This window comes from Anguilla rostrata, chromosome 18 (assembly GCF_018555375.3).
Source record: "Anguilla rostrata isolate EN2019 chromosome 18, ASM1855537v3, whole genome shotgun sequence".
In the NCBI taxonomy this organism is placed as follows: Eukaryota; Metazoa; Chordata; class Actinopteri; order Anguilliformes; family Anguillidae; genus Anguilla; species Anguilla rostrata.
This window is the reverse complement of record NC_057950.1, coordinates 14322960-14343434: the sequence shown is the minus strand read 5'-3', so window position 1 is coordinate 14343434 and position 20475 is coordinate 14322960. Positions and strand designations below refer to the sequence as shown.

The 20475-nt window shown below is 47.7% G+C and overlaps 1 long non-coding RNA gene across 1 annotated transcript; it reads left to right on the top strand.

The window, feature by feature from the left end:
- The first annotated feature begins 3710 nt into the window (after positions 1-3710).
- LOC135244946 (uncharacterized) lies at positions 3711-5666 on the top strand. Its single transcript, XR_010327101.1, has 3 exons — positions 3711-3862; positions 4179-4436; positions 5315-5666. It is a non-coding gene; the product is annotated as an uncharacterized LOC135244946 (long non-coding RNA).
- The last annotated feature ends 14809 nt before the right edge of the window (positions 5667-20475 follow it).

The following is a 20475-nucleotide window of genomic DNA, read 5'->3' as shown; positions in this document are numbered from 1 at the left end:
GAAAAGTATGTGGGTATTACACACTGCTTTTCAGAATTTCTAATACTAGACTGCATCTGTAGTTGACCTGCTGACAGTATGCGTGAAGTATTACTGATGCCATCTGGTGGTCAGATCTTTAAAATGCATGAAAACATCACCACTGCCATCCTTTGGTAAAGTATGGAAGAAATGCAGGTAGTGAAGGGACAACTGCAAATGCAGTGAGATATATAAATTAGTATACTGTACAAGAAATGCGATCAGCTAGGCAATAACAAATAATATTTTAATGAACGAGTAAAAGGAAACCTTTCACCCAGGAAGATATAGCGATAATTACCAGAGCAATAAATTACCCAAGAGGCTACGTATGAAGTGCTAATTGCCAATTGTAACCATAAATTTAAATAATTTCTTGTTTTTAAAATGTATTCTTAATATATCACCCTACCTCTATAAACTACTGTTGTCCTAAAAAACACCTTTTGAGTAATACAGAACCCAGAACCAATAATTCCCCATACCTTAGAATTGGCTAAATGGGAAGTGATATGCTGGGATATTATTGAATGTAGCAAGTGGAAGATTTAATTTAAATGGTGTTGATTTGTGCATTAGAAGTCCTGAGGAATCAGGATCAACAGGGTTGTGTGTGCAGATGTACCGTCTTCGTGAGTCAGGATTGATAAGCAGGTACACATCTCTGGCTGAAGGTGTGTTCATTAGTGAAATCGGGTGAAGTGATTGGTAGGACCTGTATACCCTCGGCCCTCCATGGCACATGATTGGGCACCACAGCCCAGGTGACAAAGAGAGACTGGCACCTGAGTGGTCAGCCCATCATATGGGGTACATCCTGGTTCCCCGTCCCATTTTGGTAGGGCTCGAAGGCCGACTCACGAGCGGAACTGTGGGGGTCGAGCTGGGATGCAGGTTGTGCTGGCAGGCGGAGATTCCCCCCTGTGCTGTGGGACAGGGGTAGTTTGAGTTCATTGTGAGGGAAACGCACTTTGTTCCACATGGCCAATCTGAAAGCGGGCCTCCGGCTAGTTCTACCTTCGGCAACCCCCCCCCCCCCCCCCCCCCCCTCCCCCACCCCACTCACGCACACTCCTTTCACCCTTGCAAATAAACAGTAGATTGCAATTGTCTGTGGCTAATTAAGGCTTTCATTTGGATCACTGTACACTTCAAAGAAGGCAGCCTCCCTCCATTCTCTTATTTGTTTCAGTTTGATGGCTTTTAAACTCAAACCACATGTGAGCGCTGTGCTCCTAGCCCGCAGAGAACAGTGTGTGCATGTGTGTGTGTGTGTGTGTGCGTGAGCGCGTACGTGTGTTTGTGTGGAGCGCGTTACGCAGGAAATGGCAATGTGCTTTTTTCATAACAATCTTTTATTCATTAATATCAATCTTACTTCCTTAAAGCCCTGAGGGCTCTGCACCTCTCAAACCTGTCTTCTCCTTGCTGGTATGGTATCTTACTGTGTATGAGTACTAGGAGTTTCATTAGGATTCAACTAGGTATAGTAACCTTCATTTTTTGTGAAATGCACTCTGTAAATGAAAAAAAAGAGAATCTGTGAATTATCCGGATTTGGATATGGATTTATGTGACATGCCGACGGTCTCTAGTCTCAACTATCAAGAACAGCACCGCTCTATTTGTGCTTGGACAGAAAATTTCAATAAATGTGGGAGATTTGAGTTGCAGGTAGAGAATATTCCGTGTTTCTCTGAAAAAGCTTAATGATTTTGGGTGTGGTACTGCCCATGGTCCAGGTCTCACCATGATTTACACTGCCGCTCTGGAAATGAACTGATGCAGACCACAGTTTCAACAGGAAGTCCTTACCTGGCCGTTCGGTGAGTGACACACTGGGACAGAATGCACAGTTAACAAACGGCTCTTCTGGGCTGGATGTTTATGCTGGGTCTGAAGCGTCCGTTCTCCTGTGTGGAGATGGCGGAAATGTGGCCGTCTTCACCGAATGGGATCATTAGAAGGCTTTAAGGCCCATTCATCTCTGAGTGGGGGTCCGCAGCCTGGAGGGGTCTGCTGCTTTTCATTCTGCCTCAGCTTTTGATTGTTTAATTGAAAACGTTATTACTGGCAGGAAGTCGCTTCACCTGGTGTTCCTGGTGTAAACCAGCCACTCTTTGAAAGAGGGCCACTCCGGGACCTGCAGGACCCTGGTCCTCAGCTGGAACTGCCGCTGCCTGAGTGTATGTTGAAGGTCAGGTGGGTGTAGTTTTGGAGGGTGGTAGTGAAGTGGGTGGTGGTGTTTGATTGTAGGGTGGGTGTAGTTGGGAGGGCCGTGGTGAGGCAGGTGGGGGTAGTGGACTGTAGATTGGGTGTAGTTGGGAGGTGGGCGGAGGTGTAGGCCTGTGGGTTGGGTATAGTTGGGGGGGTATTGGTGAGGTAGGTTGGGATGGGCGGAGGTGTAGGACTGTAGGGTGGGTGTAGTTGGGAGGTGGGCGGAGGTGTAGGACTGTAGGGTGGGTGTAGTTGGGTGTGTTGAGGTGTGTGGGGCTGCTGGAATAAACATCTGGGCTGTGCATAATGCAGCAGGAAGGAAGCAGTCAGAGGTCACATACTGTATGAGACAGAAAACAAGGAGAATAATGCTTATTCTTGCCTCTCAGATTTTTACAGCAGTATAACATACTCGAGAATAAGACATGAAGTGGATAAAATCTGAGAAGGACAGGAAGAATAGTGGAGACTTGGGACAAAGGACAGATCAGAGGCAAAAACAGTGCAGAGGGCAGGTCAGGGGGGAGGGGGGGTTAGGATCACCCGCTCAGAATTCAGACTGGGGGAGGAATCGGGGTGATGGTTGCATTACAAGAATTTCATAACAAGCATAAAGGCATTAATATGTCAGAGCCTCATCTGAAACAGATGTGTGATTTATTTTTACAAGCTGGCAGTCGAGGTCACTGCAGAAACGCACCTCTTCCTCCTGCTTCTCCTGCTCGTTCTCCCCTTTCTCTCACCCCCTCAGCCAAGGGTCACTCTCAGGTCCTCCCGGCCTCTGTCGTCACGCGCCAGCGCGACCGTCCCGGCGTCCACGCGTTCGAGACGCAGGTTAGCCAGCGCCGCGTCGCTGCTCCATCGCTCATGAAGGAGGGAATGAGCAGCAGGTGGTGCTAGATTAGAGAGGGAAGGGTGGAGGAGGGTGAAGCGCATTTCAGAGCAGTGACTTCAGAAGGTGAATTACTGCCTCAGTCAGAACCGGAACCTGAGCAGAACGTAAGGCATGATTCAGACTAATCCCTGTTCCATTTGAAAAAATTAGTCGAACAGATCCAGAGAACCATCAGCATGCATTTCAGCACATAGATGATTAAGGTAATCTATACACCGGCAGCACTGCACTGATTTGTAATGATTTAACTGCTCTGTCTTAACTGCTATGTTTGACCTAGGCTATTTATGTGTGTGATCTTCTAGTGCCTTGACTAATATATATAGACTATATTCATTTACTTTCCTGGTCTGTTTTACCTGCGCTGCTTCACATGACTTCCCTGTGCTGCCTTACCTGTTGTTTCTTACCTTACTTATACACTGTAATGCGTTACTAGACTGGTTTTATTTGTTGAAGATGTGACGTGCACTTTTAAATCACCACAAATGGAAATGACATTTAAAATGAAGGGAGAAAGAAGTACATTCGCTGTCAGCCCTTGATCCTGGAATCTGAAGAGCTGTCTGTGGGCCTGACGAACACTCTCTCCCGTCCTCTCTCTCTCGCCTCCTTCACAGACATCAAAACGCCAGAGACCCCAGCCTGACGAGAGGAAGCCAGCTATTATTTAATCAATAGAATTGCGTCAATTGAGGAAAATTTGTCTCCAGGAAAAACAAACGAAAGGTTTGTGTGCTGGATAGTAACCAGGCCATGGGGGGGAGGGTGGGGTGGGGTGATTTCAGGGGTGAAAATTAGGGGCCAGTTCAGAGGGAATGAGAATGAGAGAGTGTTCTCCGGGCTGTGGGGGTTTGGATGAAATAGAAAATGATGTAGGAAGATGACAGAATTTAGAGTGATTCTGCTCTGCCAGAGTGATTCTGCTCAGCCAAAAGGCTGAGTGTGAACTGTGCATGAAACTCGGTTCAGGGCTATTAATACTCTCTGTCTCTCTCTCTTTCTTTTCCTTCTTTCTCACTCTCTCTTTCTTTCTCTCTCAAAGGTTGTTATTTAAGAGACAGTGCTTATTTGGACGTGCCAGGCACACACCCAGCCCACCCATTCGCAAGCTCGATGTTTAAATGCTTGGCATGTTCTTCAAACACGTTTATTTCCTCTTGGAGCCAGGCTAGGTTTACGTTAGTCCAGAAGGAAGCCCACGAATGTGGAGGTCTGATGGCCACTGGGCTTCAGGGAGCTCACATCTCTCCACTGTTTGACCCTAACATGGAGACCTGGAGGCCCCAGGAGAACTGGAGAAGTGAGTACATCTCCCCCTGCATCCCTCAGGGTGGTGGGCTTGTCACTCTGCCTGTCCTTCTCTACAAGAAACAGATAAACAGTGCCGACCCCTGACCTCATGCTCCCAGGCAGTTGATTGGCTGGAATGACTGACAGGTGTTGACCCAAAGGGGTCAAGGGGAAGGACACCGAGGGGACAGAACGTGTGTTGCTGTTAAACAATTGCTCGTTCTCTCAGCATACAACCTTCAGACAATGCTTCTTGATAGACTCATACTAATGAGGGGGTAGTGAGACTTCATAAACCTGTGAGAGGGCAGAACTATAAATGATTCAATGATTTGAGCCAGTTACGGTGTTTTTCTGGAGAAAGAAAAACCTTCTTTTTAGTTAAGAAAAGTCAGTCATTGAAAGCACCCTCCCATCACTAGTTCATATAGCTATTATAGAGGTAAGTTCCGTTGTAGTTGTATATTGTATATGTAGTTAGTTATCCAAGGAAATAATATTTGCATTGCACAGTTTTGCATTTACTGTACTTAGCAGATGGTCTTAACCGAAGTGACTTGCCAAATTAAATCTAAAAATGAATTTGAAAAGTGTAAATAATTAGAAAGGCCTTAGAAAAAGATGAATTTCTCTCTTGTGAGTCAGTACAATGTAGCAAAAAGAGTTAGAATTAAATGTCGCACAGCAACAGTTAGCATAATCAGCTATCCATTTGGACAACATATTTGACACATTAGGCTGATAAAAATGAAGATAACCTAGAAAAGAGTCCTGAGGCTGAAAGAGCACTGATTCAGTAATTCAAGAACAGTTGTAATCTTATGAATATAAATTAATATTTTATTAAACAGTGATATGCCAGACTCAATGACTTGTCTCTGATTACAGGCAAAGGAAGTGTAGCAGTTTTGGGGGAATGATACCAGAAGAACTGAGAAGACTGAGGAACACATTCCTCATCTATGATGTTCCAGACAAGCCCACTTCCCATAAGTTGTTGCTGATTGTGGTATTTTGCCAAAATGAGTTGAAATTCATTTTTTTCAGGCTAAAGGTGAGTGTATAAAGCAATTCATGTGAACTGTTCTTTGTTCTTTGTGATTGTACTGTCTGTGCAACTCAACAACTTTTGGGATTCTGCCATGTAAAACATTTTACTGAGAGAGAGAGAGAGAGAGAAACGTGGGGGTGGATTGCACATCAATTTGTGCCAGCATTTCTCTCTAACAAGATCATTAAACTGGTGCTCATACTGCAGATGTATAAATGTCTTTCAAACTTCCACATCCCTGCAAAATGGATCACAGATTTTATAAGACACAGGACTCTCACTTTCTGGGGTAACAGAGATATCAGACTAACACTGACACCGGGCCAAAGCTCAGCTGGCTAGTTCTGCATGGTTCTGTCTCAGCTGGCTAGTTCTGCACGGATTTGTCTCAGGTGGCTAGTTCTGCACGGTTCTGTCTCAGCTGGCTAGTTCTGCATGGTTCTGGCTCAGCTGGCTAGTTCTGCACGGTTCTGTCAGATTCTGTGTTTTCTGCATTTATGTGCAGTCTTGCACGGTGGATTTGGAATGTGGTCCCAGCAGGTGTTCCGTCTGACCTCTGATCAGAACTCCAAGGGGGAGTTGCAAGAGAGAGAGAGAGACATCAAGAACTTGTGCACATTACAAGGTCATCACGTATATTGAAGAAGGGGGAAAGTATAGCTTAAATTAAAGTGACATAGTAAAAACACTTAAAAATGAGGAGGACTGAAAGGACTTGAGGTGAGATTGCAGGACTGATGGGAGGCCTTTGCCAGTTGCGTGGGTTAAATGGCGTTCACTTTCTCAGGTTTTCCTGCACAGTTACCGTGGCGCTGATCTGGGGGTCTGCTGCTCTCCTGCTCCGCTGTCTCCTGCTATTCTCCTCCAGCTGCAATAACATCTCTATAGAACATTCCAGACTCCCTTAGCAATTCAGCTGCGAGGACAGAGTGCATACTCCGCCTCAGACGCATGTACAAACACACACCTCTCACACACGCATATGCACACACGCGCATACACGCATACAGACATTCATATATACACACAAGCACATACACACACATGCTATACATGAGCATACGCGCACACACACACACACACACACACACACTAACTAACTCAGTGGGTTTAGTCCCTGCTGTTTCAGGCAGGGGCCCAGACCCACTCTTGCTTGTTCGGTACTTCAAAGCCCCCCCCCCCCACTGAAACTGGAACATTTGACCATGTACCAGCGGGCTTGGACCAGGAGGCCTGAGCTTAAAGCACACGCGTTTAAGGATGTCCCCCTCGGGGCGCTGAGACAGTACCTTCCCAGTTCATTGTGAAAGCGATCTGTCACTTTGAGTTTCCTCTCAGCGAGTGCCTCACGCGGCCCGTCCGCCGGACGGCGGCGCGGGGGAGGCGGACACAGACGGATCTTACAGAAAGGAGACAGTGGAAGGACCCAAATCTAATTAGATTTAGATTAGATCACACCCCCCTCTCTCATTTCAAATCAATAATATGTTGTTGCTCTTGACGTGTCGCCAGAATTGTGTTATTATTGGGCTGCTGTGTTTGTGGTTGAAAGGGAAATTTAAGGATTGGGGGGGAGGGGGGTGTTCGGCAAATCTTGAGTTCTGCCAAAAGAGGCCTTGGAAGCCGATCCACCTATGAGTCCTTACTCATGTTCTCTGTCAACTTTCCATAATTCCACCAGTGCTCAGCCTCCACAGAGCTAAGAGGACAGAGAAACAGGGCAAGTGAGTAGGGGGATAAGAGAGTTGGACGTAGCTTTGGCCCAATGGGGTGCCCTCCCTTCCGGTGACTCATCACAGTCCATCTTCTGAGGGTTGCACTGCTCATGTGTGGGTAGTAAATGCTGATGAAAATGGCTGTATTCACACCTGAAAAAGAACCAGATAAAGCATTAACCCTCAGTGTTGTAATTACCAGATATTACTGTGATTGTTACTTTAGCCCTTCAGGGCCAGGTAGCCAGTGGTCTGAATTTGTGATGTGCTTTTGAACACAGTGAGTGTCTGCAAGAGAGTCAGATAGAGTTCCCTCTGTTGGTGACTTGCAGTAATGCTGGCCTGTGTGTTGCCACAGTCTGGTACATACACACAGACACCCAGGGCTCTCACAGGTTTGTTTGATTGGTCACCTTATTTTTCCAGTTTTGTGATTGGTGATTTTGTTCTTCGCGGCGTCTTCTGACCCTCAGTCATACAGTGAATATGACATCACAGGAAACCTTAACAGTCCCTGAACCTAACAGCTGTGTGTCAGCAGCCTTGGTGAGTTACCTATTTTTGCCTACGGTGCCATCCTGGTCCAGGGTGTGACCTCTAACCCCCTGCCCTGCCTAAATATGTGTGTGTGTGGGGGTATGTATGTGGAAGTGCTTGCACATTAATGTGTGGGCCTCTTTTCAGGTGGACTTTTAGACATGAGTGTGTATATGTGTGAGTATGTACAGTACATGGCCAAAAAGTATGTGGACACCTGACATCCAGCATCTCTTCCAAAATTATGGGCATTAATATGGAGTTAGTCCCCCCTTTGCTGCTATAACAGCCTCCTGTTTTCTGGGAAGGCTTTACACTAGATGTCTGAGCATTGCTGCGGTGATTTGTGCATGTGTGTGTGCATGTATGCGTGTGTATGAGGGTGTGTGTGTGTGTGTGTGCGCATGTATGTGTGTGTATGTGTGTGTGTGTGCATGTATGTGTGTGTATGTGGGTGTGTGGATGTGTGTGCGCATGTATGTGTGTGGATGTGTGTGTGTGTGCATGTATGCGTGTGTATGAGGGTGTGTGTGTGTGTGTGTGCGCATGTATGTGTGTGGATGTGTGTGTGTGTGCATGTATACGTGTGTATGTGGGTGTGTGGATGTGTGTGTGCATGTATGCGTGTGTATGAGGGTGTGTGTGTGTGTGTGCGCATGTATGCGTGTGTATGAGGGTGTGTGGATGTGTGTGTATGCGCATGTATGTGTGTGGATGTGTGTGTGTGTGCATGTATACGTGTGTATGTGGGTGTGTGGATGTGTGTGTATGCGCGCATGTGTGTGTGTGCGCATGTATGTGTGTGTATGAGGGTGTGTGGATGTGTGTGTGTGCTTATGTATGCGTGTGCAAGTGGGTGTGTGTATGCGTGTGTGTGTATGTTTGTGTAAGAATGTCCGCATGCTCTCTGTAATGAATCCCTGGTCTGTGATGGCTCTGGCTCTTATATGAGGGGGTGTGAGGGTGACAGCCTCGCTGGTGTCTCAGCTTCTGGATATGAGATCCTGCTGAAAGACGCTCCCATGCTGCACTAAATGACTCTCTTTCTCTTCCTCATTTTAATCAAAGAAAGCTCTCAGGCCTGCCATGCCAAGTTCCGTTCAGCTCCGCATATTAAAATAAATCATTTCCACCAACAGTGCTTACTCTGGCTGATCTTCGCGGCACTGCGTCAGCAACGTGATTTCTATCAGTTACACGCACGCAACGACCTTCCATCTGTCCGCTACCTCAATATGCGAACACACGCACGCGTCTGTGTGTGCGCTTGTGTGTGTTAGTGTGTGCATGTGCATGTGCATGTGTGTGTATGCATGCATGTGTGTGTGTATATGCATGTGTGTATGCATGTGTATGCGTGTGTGTGTATATGCACGTGTGTGTATGTGTGTATATGCACATATGTGTGCATGTGTATATGTGTGTGTGTGTGTATGTGTGTGGTGCTGCTGTAATAAAAGGAAGAAAGAGCTCTTTGTGACAGCTGCAGGACAAGGGCACATTTTGATGATGCATTGGCGACCCCAAGCTGACCTCTGCTCTCCATTAAACACTAATAACCAGCAGGGGAGAGGGGTCTTATCTCAGCACCGAGGCATTCCACAGGAACACATGACCAGTAATGCAGAGTTCTTATCCTCTCCTCCGCACACACGCGGGGCAGCATCTTCAGAACAGACGCAGCGCATGCACACACATGCAGCGTGGTTTAGAAACATCACAGCTAGCCGAGCTGTTCAGCTGTTACATGGTTCTGCTGCAGCTCAGTAAAATACAGACATTAACTGAGGGTGATCAAAACTTTGTAAAATACAATAGAGCACTCCATTACATTACATTACAGGCATTTAGCAGACGCTCTTATCCAGCACCTTACAACATACACATAGCACTTTACATTGTATCCATTTAAAAAGCAGGATATATACTGAAGCAATGCAGGTAAGTACCATGCTCAAGGGTACAACTGCAGTGTCCTTACCGCGGAACTCGAACCATACGACTTCTGGTGACAAGCGCATTCTTACACTGTGCACACTCCTAATGGACAAGTGAGGCAATGCTTTCAAGAACAAGTTTTAAAAAATCATGCACCCTCAGTTGTGAAAAGCAATACTTATTCATCTGATAGAAATGAAAAAAAAAACTATGAGTTACACTCTGCTCATTTAAGGCCTGTTTGAAGCTGAGGGATGCTAGCTCTTCCTGAACCTGCTTTCTTTGATTATTATGTTGTTTTGAAAAGAGCTGGCTCCATTCAGAGTGCAAGTCTATGTTCTTGATCCTTTACCAGCAGTATTGGTGTCTGTGTGTGCGCTGGCACGTGTGTGTGTGTGTGTGTGTGTGTGTGTGTACGCGGGCGCATGTGGGTGTGTGTGTGTATGTGTGTGGTTGTGTGAGAGTGAGCATGAGTGTGAGCTGGACAGTAGTTGTTGGTAGGAGAGGAACCATGCCGTTGAAAGCATGTTGGCCAGTCGCGATCATGGAGTGGATTCTGAGGTCATGTCCGCGACCTTTCTGTGATTCAGATACATTGTGCAGCTGTTGAGCAATGGAGTTTGGTGGGGGCCACTGTCAGTCCCTCTTCATTAGGGCTTCTAACAGTGAGGGCATTCTGAGGAGCACAAAGCTCCCATTGGAGCGCTCCCCCATCAGCCGAAATGCCATTACGCTGTCAGTCACGCCGGGGAGATGTTATTACACGCCGCCGGGCCGTTATCTTTATGGGCTCAATAATCACCTCGCTGGCGTCTGCTTAAAGGCCCCATTAAGGGTGACCTAACAGATGCCTGCAAACTCCGCCCACCCACCCGCCACGCTGGCCGCCATTGGGCACGGCGCAGTGCAATCAGAGCGGAACCAGCAGAGCGGTCTGCAATTGCATTACAGACCAGTGTTCCAAAATGCCGAAGCCTGTTTGAGTTATCCTATAAACTGGAAGGCAAAAGGGCCCGTCCTTTTTTTTCTGCGTTCGTCAAGATTTCGACACCAGCGCAGGCCTGACAAGCCGCCTGCTCGGTTGGGAGGGTGGTGCCGGTCTTTAAGGGGTCACTCAAGCAGAGGAGGGAGAGCAGCTATTGTGAACGTACCCGCGAGGTTTGGAATTGTGTACAGCTGTGTAACCCCAATGGCCAGTCAATTGTTTTTAGTGTAACTAGTCTAAATTTGAGTAGTGGAGAGTGTAAAAGGGATATGGGAGAGTGTGGAACTTTATCAGACTTGACAGAGCTGGTCCTCCTGCACCTTGCGTATTGGTATTTCGTAGCTCCAGACCTTTGCCCTGCCCAACCCGAGGGGAAGGGGAGGTGTAGCATAACGTGTAGCATAATGTTCAGGGAACAAGCTTGAAATTCAGAGGCTGCAGTTTTTCTTTCCTAGGTGGGGCATTTTTGTTATATCCTTGAGCAAGGAACTGAATTTCTTCTATAAAACTTCCAGCTTCCGACATGCACACACACACACAAACTCACATGAACGCACACACAGACACACATTCGCAAACACACAGTTGTCAATGTAATTCTGGGTTTTTGTCCACTAAATGCAAAAGCAAATGTGGAGGGAGAAAGACCTCTTGGAGTCTTGTTGGAGGACACTAGCGTATACACAGTTCTAAGGTACAAGCATGTGTCAGCAAACAACAAACATAAACATGAGGACAGGTGCTCAGCAAACTCAGGACAAATTCACACTTAAAATGGGCCTGCAAGAGAACAGAACATTAAAAATGAGACTGGTTGTGAAAAAGACGTACCGGTCCCATTTTGTAAAGAGCCTACTGAACGACTGGATGGCGTAGCGTCAGTGTGCGGTTTTTGTTTCATTGTTCTTGAGACGGAGTCTCTCTCCGCGTGTCAGGCACTTGCCGGAGAGCACATCTGTGCTCCAGCTGTGTCCAGGTCGGGACGGGAGTTCTGGTTCTGCGAAAGGCCCCCACAGTCACTTTCCATTTTCCGCACGGGACACAGGCCAGCGGCAACAGCCGGAACCCCGCCCCACAGCCCTCCAGCGGCGACCGGGCCCCGCCCAACCACTCGCATGCTGACCTATCAGGTTCTGACACTGCCAAACCGTGTTTGTCTGTTTTAAATACTGCTTTATTTAAAAGGGAAAAAAATTCTCACACTAGGGACTGAAGCACAGCCTTTATGCTGACTGCAAATCATTTTGTTTTGCAGCCAAAGTCTCCTGCCCCCTTGCCCCCCCCCCAAAAAAAAGAAAAAGAAAAAGAAAGAGTAGAAACTCTTTTAAGTGCAAGTGCTATAGAAAAAGAACAGAGACAGGGGGATTTAACACAGAGAAGAGCCTTATTTTAGTAGTGGTGAGAGAGTGCGGGGAAAGAAAGAGAAAGGAGGAGAGAAAGAGAGCCAGACCAACAGGGAGTCAGAGAGAGTGTGCGTGAGTGAGAGAAAGAGAGAGCAAGAGAGAGAGAGAGAGCACTAAACCTGCAGAGAGGTCCCCCCTGAATTCCCACCCGCTCCTCCCCGCCCCTGCCCCCCCCACTCGAGCCCCCTGCCCCATTGCGGCACTGTCCTCCTCTGCTCCCCGTCTGTATTTAATAAGGAGTAATACCGCTGCTCGCCGGGCACTGTTTCCTACAGGCCGGCTTAAAAGCTATTTTCTCCTTATTACATGCATGATTTTAACTGATCCCAGAAAAGCAAACACGCCGATTCCCTGGAGACCGCTCGGATTTTAACTCAACTGCTGAACTGACAGAAAGCGGAGGGAATAAAAGAGAGGGGCGACAGGGGCAGTGGAGAGGGCTGGGGGGGGGGGGGGGGCGGCGGGAGGGGGGTGTCAGTCCCGCCCTTTCTGAGTGAGTGCTCGCCGTTCACACCGCCCGCACAATGCTTCTCTTTGTTGAATGAAGGGTGACCTGTACCTCTCTTCTGGAGCAGTGCATCTCTGGAGAATGAGGATTTCCCATTATCTGTCCACAGACACGCAGGGACACACAGTAGGACAGCTAGAGACATAGAGTGCACTTGTATGCCACAAGATAGGAATCGTTCAAATAGGCATATTGAGTCATTGAAACAGTCATTTTCCTGTGTACTAAAGCAGAAAAATGTTGTCGCTGCGGAACACATATAAGACTTGCCCTCTCTCTCTCTCTCTCTCTTACACACTCTCACACACACACACACACACAGACACACACACATGTACACTTAGTACTGGTTCCAAACAGTGCCCTGTGATTCTGCTGTCCACTCCAGGTACCAGACTCCCAGGTTGCCAGGTAACGGGAGTCAGGCTACTTGTCTGGAAGCAGTTAACAGGACAGGCATTCATTTGTCTCAGGCACCGGCTCATCATTCAAACCCTGCATAAAAAACACGGAATCCAGCTTTCCAAGCTGCCGCAGACTAGCGAATGCTCAAACAGTGCGCTCAGTCTTACAGAACCACTGAGAAATAATTCAAATGATTAATAGAAAAGCAGGTTTAGTACAGCTGCCCAATTCATGGTGAAATAAATAAATAGAAACATAATTTAACATGTAAAAATGTTTTCCTTTCTTTCATCTGCCTTGGCCACTGTGAGGGGATTAGATCATCTTCTGATGTCAATAGCTCCTGTCATCTAAGAGCCAAAGAAAATAAGAGTGATATGAGGGAGGGTTGTGGAGGGTACAGAGGGAGGGGCGGGGCTCTGGGGGGAGGGCTGCATGAAACACAAGGCCTCCGAGTGAGCTGCAGTATGGACCGCAGGGTCAGTTACAGCCAGCAGGCATTACGGACAGGGATACAGGCTGAGTTACAGACAGGACCTTACAATGAGTTACAGACAGGCTGCGGGATACAGGGATACAGGCTGAATTACAGACAGGGCCTTACAGTGAGCTACAGACAGGCTGAGGTATGGACAGGGATACAGGCTGATGTACAGACAGGGCCTCAGGGTGAATTACAGACTCGGTCTCACTGTGAGTTACTGACAGAGTAAGTTACAGACAGGGTCTCATGGTGAGTTACAGACAAGCTAACATACAAACAGGGCCATAAGTTGAGTAACAGACAAGGTGAGATGCAGACAGGCCTACAAGGTGAGTCACACACTAGATGAGTTAGAGACAGGGCTTTAACCCTTAAGGGGTGCTTTAGAGAGGGCCGTGTGGTGATGAATGACGTACATTCACTCTGCCGGGATCAGACTGAGATGTAAGGCTGAGTGGGTGAGTGTTGCCAGGGTGAATTTATGCTGCCCAATCATTTCGAACCACAACCCGCTCATATGAGCCAAGCCGTGGGTGGTGGAGAAAGGGGGGGGGACCTGAAGAGGTTTTGCAGGGCTCATATACATCAGTCACAATTAAATATGTCTCGACGTGAGCTGAAGCCTGAGCAGCATCTTTGGGCTTGTGACCTCCCAGCTTATTCATGTCAAACACCACCTGTTTGCCAAAACCACCCAGGGCCATACGGAGCAGATATGTTTCAGCATCAGTAAGAGCGGCGGTGTACAATTCACATGTCAGCTGCCAGATTAATGTCTGACACCTTTTGAGGCGTGTCACTTTGAGGTGAGAAGCCTGAGTCTTTTTGTAATGGATATCTGGCTTGATGTCACCCTGGATTGTGCCAGAGTATACGAGCTTCCATTTCAGATAAATTAACAAGCTCACGGATGACAGCTAAAGACCTGTATTGTGTCGCTACATAAAACATTTTACTGCTAATTAGCTGACTAAGCCAGGGAAATTGTTTGAAACAAAAACCTGCATACACACGTGCCCACTGGAAATGGAACTGCCCACCCCTCATTTGGACAATAAGTTGACCAGAGAGCAACGTCGGTTAGGAGTGAGAGTGGATCACCGAACAGCCAAGATCAGGAGGATGAGCTGAGCACAGAACCGCAAAGAACAGAATGATGAGCTGAACACAGAATAGCTAAGATCAGAACGATGAGCTGAACACAACAGCTAAGATCAGGAGGATGAGCTGAACACAGAACAACTAAGATCAGAAGGATGAGCTGAACACAACAGCTAAGATCAGGAGGATGAGCTGAACACAGAACAACTAAGATCAGAAGGATGAGCTGAACGCAGCTCTTATTGAGAGGCAGAGGGGATTACAGGACACCTTGTGTAAGGAGCAGGAGCAGATCACGGAGCGGCGCTTTCCTGGAGCACCTCGGCAGAAAGCGCCTGCAAATGAGATCCAGAGCTCTTTCTGCCCGATGAAAAGATTACATCAGAGTCATGTGTGACACACATGTGAGCCCGTGCTGAACTCACACTCCATAAACCACGAGGGATGCACTGAACGAGCCCGAAGGGAGCTGGGGTTTCTGCCCTGGGCCGCTCCCATGTGACGCTCGCCCCCCAGCCTCCCATACCCCACTCTATTACCCTGACCCTGCTTCCGCCACATACTACACTGGACAGTGTTAATTCAACTCATACAGTGTTTAAATGAGTCCGCAGTGGATTAAAGGTGCTCAATCTGAATTGATTTTACATTAAGCATTTTGGCAGGGAGAGAGCCACGCTGAAGGCATAGTCACACCAACACACACGCCCACAACTGTGAAGCTAATGCTTGGCGATGATCAACAAACCTTGCAGAACCATCCGGAAAGCCCAGTTGTCGCATGGCCAGCCGTGCAGCATTGAGCTCTTCCAAGACAGAAATGTCAGCCAGAAAACGCCACTCTCTATTACTGCGTAATTAATGGAACTTGAAATTGATGGAAATGTAAAAACTGTAAAAAGGAAACTATTTTCTAATTCATATTTGCTCATGCCTTTATAATATAATAGCAAAACAATCACTCAAACAGTGATCCAAAGAACAAAAGCACCCTGTCATTTTGGCTTAAGGCAATAAAACTGACGGCTTCTATTTTCCAGAACAGGAATATTAAGTCATAACAGTTGGTTATTCTGACCTTAATGAAATTCCTTTCCGAATATAAGACCCTGCTTGCAGTATTATTTTTTCCGGCTGGGACCCCAGCAGCCCCGTCAGGAGGGCGAACACCACTGCAGAGAGATGCGGGACATGGGACCAGCATCGCTTCCATGGGAACACTGATTGTTTCTGAAAACACAAACAGGACGTCAATCCCTGCTCGTTCTGGAAGAGACGGGCAGAATGTACAGCCTTCTTTCATGTGGAGGAGTCCCAGAGTGCAGGGTAGAATGCTTTCATGTGGTCCAACTGGTGAAAAACTCTCCTTCTCTCTGTACTCTCTCACTCTGCTTTCTCTCTCTCTCTCTTTCTCTCTGCTCTCTCTCTTTCTCTCTCTCTCTCTCTCTGTAAATGTGCTAAGAGCAGCATTTGCCGCAGAAAGAAAGAATATAGGCGGTGGAAGAGAGAAAAAAGATTGCTGAGGAGACTGACTTTAGTGGTTGAGTGCATAAATTAACAGCCTTCAATGAAATATATACATATTTACAGACTCACATTTACTCATCCAAATACCCCCCCCCCCCACACACACACACACACAAGCATGCACGCACGCACACTCGCATGCACAGGAACACACACATATACACAAAGCTCTGGGGCAGATTTATCCTGTTTATTTTGGTCAGTCTACTCCAAACCAGCCAGGCTCCTGAGAAGGGGACTGCTGTTCTGAAATGTGCGGTCTGTAAAGCACTAGTGTATAAGACACTGGTGTGTACACCAATGGTGCATAAAACACTGGTGTGTACACCAATGGTGCATAAGACACTGGTGTGTAAACCACTGGTGCATAAGACACTGGTGTGTACACCAATGGTGCATAAGACACTGGTGTGTAAGCCAATGGTGCATAAGACACTGGTGTGTACACCAATGGTGCATAAAACAGTGGTGTGTAAGCCAATGGTGCATAAAACAGTGGTGTGTACACCAATGGTGCATAAAACAGTGGTGTGTAAGCCAATGGTGCATAAAACACTGGTGTGTAAGCCAATGGTGCATAAAACATTGGTGTGTAAACCTTTGATGTGCACAACACTGGTGTGTAAAACACAGGCGTGAAAAACGGTGGTGCATAAAACACGTAAAACTTTTTTTTTTACAGTGAAGCGGACTCAGATATAATTGCACCTGAATTCATACTGGGACTCATATGAGAGAGCAGACCTAATTTTACAGTGAGTTCAGACATGAATTTGCACAGATGTAAAATTAGAATCTTCAGAGAGGAGGGAAACTCAGTCAGGCAGTAAACAAACAGGCCCAGGGTTGGGTGAAACTAGGGGAGAAACTGCCTCTGGATAGTCTCATCTTTGAGTCCCGGTTGTGAACCACACATTCATCCATATCCATACACATAGACCCTTCTGTGGATGCCATCTTCTTTGTCACTGGTGCTTTTGTTTGTACAGTTGAGTTACGTGTTTGTTTAGTTTCTGTTTTGGGGTTTCTGGTTTTCGTTTGATTGGTTTTTCCTTGGTTTTTCCCACCAGCGCTCCGGGAGATCTGTGACTGTCCCATGACTGTGAGAGAGCTCTGAGCATCATTCATTCGTTTCCCACAATTTATGACCCACAGTTGTCTTTATGAAATATGCAACAAAACATTTTCTGTGAAGTCACACAGAGCCTGTTCTAGTCCGATTCACAAGGCAGGGCTTAAAAAAGACTGCAGTATAAATAAGTCTTTCATTCAATGGTGCATTAACAAGTGACAGCTAAATTTACTGTGGCAGTAATGCATATTAATATGCGTACTCAATTTTTCAATGTAGAACTCCACCAGGATTACTAATCCTGTAAGTGAGTGTGTGTGTGTGTGTGTGTGTATGTGCATATGCATGTGTGTGTATGGTAATGGTAATGGTATGGTATGCTGAGGAAACATTATGGCTACACTTGAATGGGACACAGTTGATGTGGTTGTAAGTCTACAGCATTAGCGAGCTATGGAGCTATGTTCCTCTCTGTGCCAGCTATAACCTCCTGGTCGTTTCTCATTTGGAAACCTATTAGGGGTGGCCACAGGGCAGGGAAAGAGCAGGGAGGTGGTGTGGGGGGTGTTTTGAGAACGTGGCTGTGGGGGTGGGAGGGGGCTGTAGCTTCTTGGCAGTGCGCCTGCAGCTACGGGCCTAATTATCCCATAAATTAGCGTACCTTTTTTGCTCCCTTTCTCTTCACCAAACATTCTGCCCTTTAATAAAATTGTTTTTACTACTTGCTGTCGATAAATCACCAGGGGAGGGGGCGGCGGGAGGGCTGCGGGTGGTGCCGTGCGCTGGGGGCAGCAGGGCGCCTCTCACACATAGGGCCGCTTATAGTCTATCCTCAGCACCATACCTGCACCGGCATCGCATCCCCAAAAAACCCACCCCTGTACTCCCCCGCTATACCGCCTTAGCTTTACACCACCTTCTACACCCAGCACCCACGCTACAGTACCGGAATATTCCCAGAGTTCAGTCCACTCTGGAGGAGGCCACACTATGTCTATATGAGCCCCAGTCTTTACACCCACAGCCACCCAGATACCCTCACAGCTCCGACTGCGAGCTAACTGTGCCCCCGGGTTTCCACCTAACACCATTAGCCCACCCCCCACAAGCCATGGCATCCCAAATCCCCCTCTACCCTCCCTCTCCCTCCCTGCCATCTGCGGGTGAATCCGCCCCCACAGCCCTCAAATAAACTTTCCAGAAAAAACTGGCAGCTGGGGCGGCCGTTAATATCAGAGAATTGGTCACGTGTCTTGGCACCCGGAGGTGGAAATAGCTTGAGCAAACTGCGCTGACCTGGCCGCCGTGTTTATGGAGAGCGGGATCACAGTGGCCTGGCTGTGTTACGCCCCTCTCCCGTCTCCTCTCTCCGACGGGACGTCCCGCACAGGCGCCCCTCTGTGGGGGGGAATAAAGGCTGTGAGTAACGGCCTGAACGGGCGGCCCTGACACCTCAGAGAGCAGGCGCTCTCGCCCTCAGCAGGCCCCGCTCTTACTGGGATGCATTTGGGGGGGGGGGGGGGGGGCTACTGTCTGAGGAACATGTAAGTCCCCATTTAAGTCTTGTTCCTTCCAAGCCAGCTGTAGTTTAGTAAACATACGAGCAGCGTGGGCACAGAGACTCGTTGGTTCTGATGTTACGGGAGTGGAGGTGAGCAGTGATTAAGGCTCTAGGTGTTCGCTGCATCTTCCTCCATCTGTGGCATTTCCTGGTCATATTACCAGCCTGTGCGGTGAACTATCAAGATGTAGTCTAGCAGTGCCATCCGCACTGAATATAACTTGGGGTGGGGGCAGGGATATTGGGGTTGTTCCCTCGCACATTTGCATATAAAATTATCGCATTTTCACTTACTTTCAGTTAGAAGAAATATCAGTGTTGCCTGTGTTGTCACTGAAAGGCTATGCACGATGACTTCCTCTAAAATGTGTGAGCGCGAGCCTCATGCATGATGCTTGCAGACTCTGGGCATGTGGTGTCCAGGACTAACGATGGCAGATGTCTTTCTTGCTGGTCTAATTGATCCAGTGGAAAAAAAAGAGCACCTTTGAGCCCTAAAATGTTTCCCTTTCTTTGACTTGAAATCTCTCCCTCTGAGACCCGAGATCCGATCATTCACTGAAATAATAGCTACACCCAGACAGATGCTAACCCCTGTGACTTTAGGGTCGGACTCCCCGCTAAGACCGTCTGTTTGGGGGAGGGGGGGGGGGGGCGCAAAGAGGTAAGAAGGGGTGTCTGTTTGACAGTAGAGGAGAGAGCGGGGGGGGGGCAGAGGAGACTGTCTGTATGGGGGGGGGGTTGCTTGAGTAGAGCTGTAATGAGGGACATCAGTGGTCCCTGTGCTCTAAATCAGCCCTGTAAATCTCATCCCACACCAGCTCCTTTTAAGAGGGTCATGTGTGATTCATCAAGGTGAGAGTATCAGGAGAACAGAGCGGCCGTCAGCCGCTCATTCACACACTAAATCTAAACCCTAAAGACAATGTTTAACAGGATCACTGGAGCCTCTGTGTATCTCAGGGAAGGAAAGGAACTTATCGGAGCGGCTGCCTAAATTACCGCGATGAAAAATTCAGTGGCGGTGGGATTACAAAGAATTCCGCAGGACAACAACTGCTGGCCATGAAATCTAATATTATTTGGAATTTTAAGTATACAGACCACTTCAGAAACGTATGGGGACAAAAGTCATTTTTTGCATTATAATTTATTTGGAGAATGTAAGTGGTGGTGTGGTTGAATAACGAACAGGGGGAAATTGTTACAGAGGTGGACAGCAGTAGCAGGGGAAAAAGACCTCCTCACTGTTTGTGGGGTAAAATAAAAACCAGTATGGTACAACTAAAATCTAATTTGGATTCCATTATAGGGCTGGGGAAGAGGAAGGGGATTTTACGCACACTCTCACACACACATTCATGTACACACACACACACACACCGTGCCTGTGAACCAGCTCTGCCTGAGGTCCTATTATGATTGAACGCACACACCCCTGCGGCCATAGCGGCTTCGGGGAGAAAAAAGGAGAGAAGGGAGGGAAGGGACCAGAGAGAGATGGAGAAGAGGAGCTCGTTAGGCCTCTTTAAAACCTCCCGCCACAGGGCTACGATAGCCAGGCCAGCCTTCGGAGAACCAGACCCTGCTGAGTCCATCCGCCCGGAAACCTGCACCTCCCACATCACAGAGCAGGGTCCAGGGGCAGGAGAGAGGGAGCACGGAGGGCAGGAGTGAGGGAGCGCAGTGGCAGAAGAGAGAGACAGAGAGACAGTGCAGATTCGGGGAAGAGTGTATTCTGGGGATAGAGTGAGCAGTTACA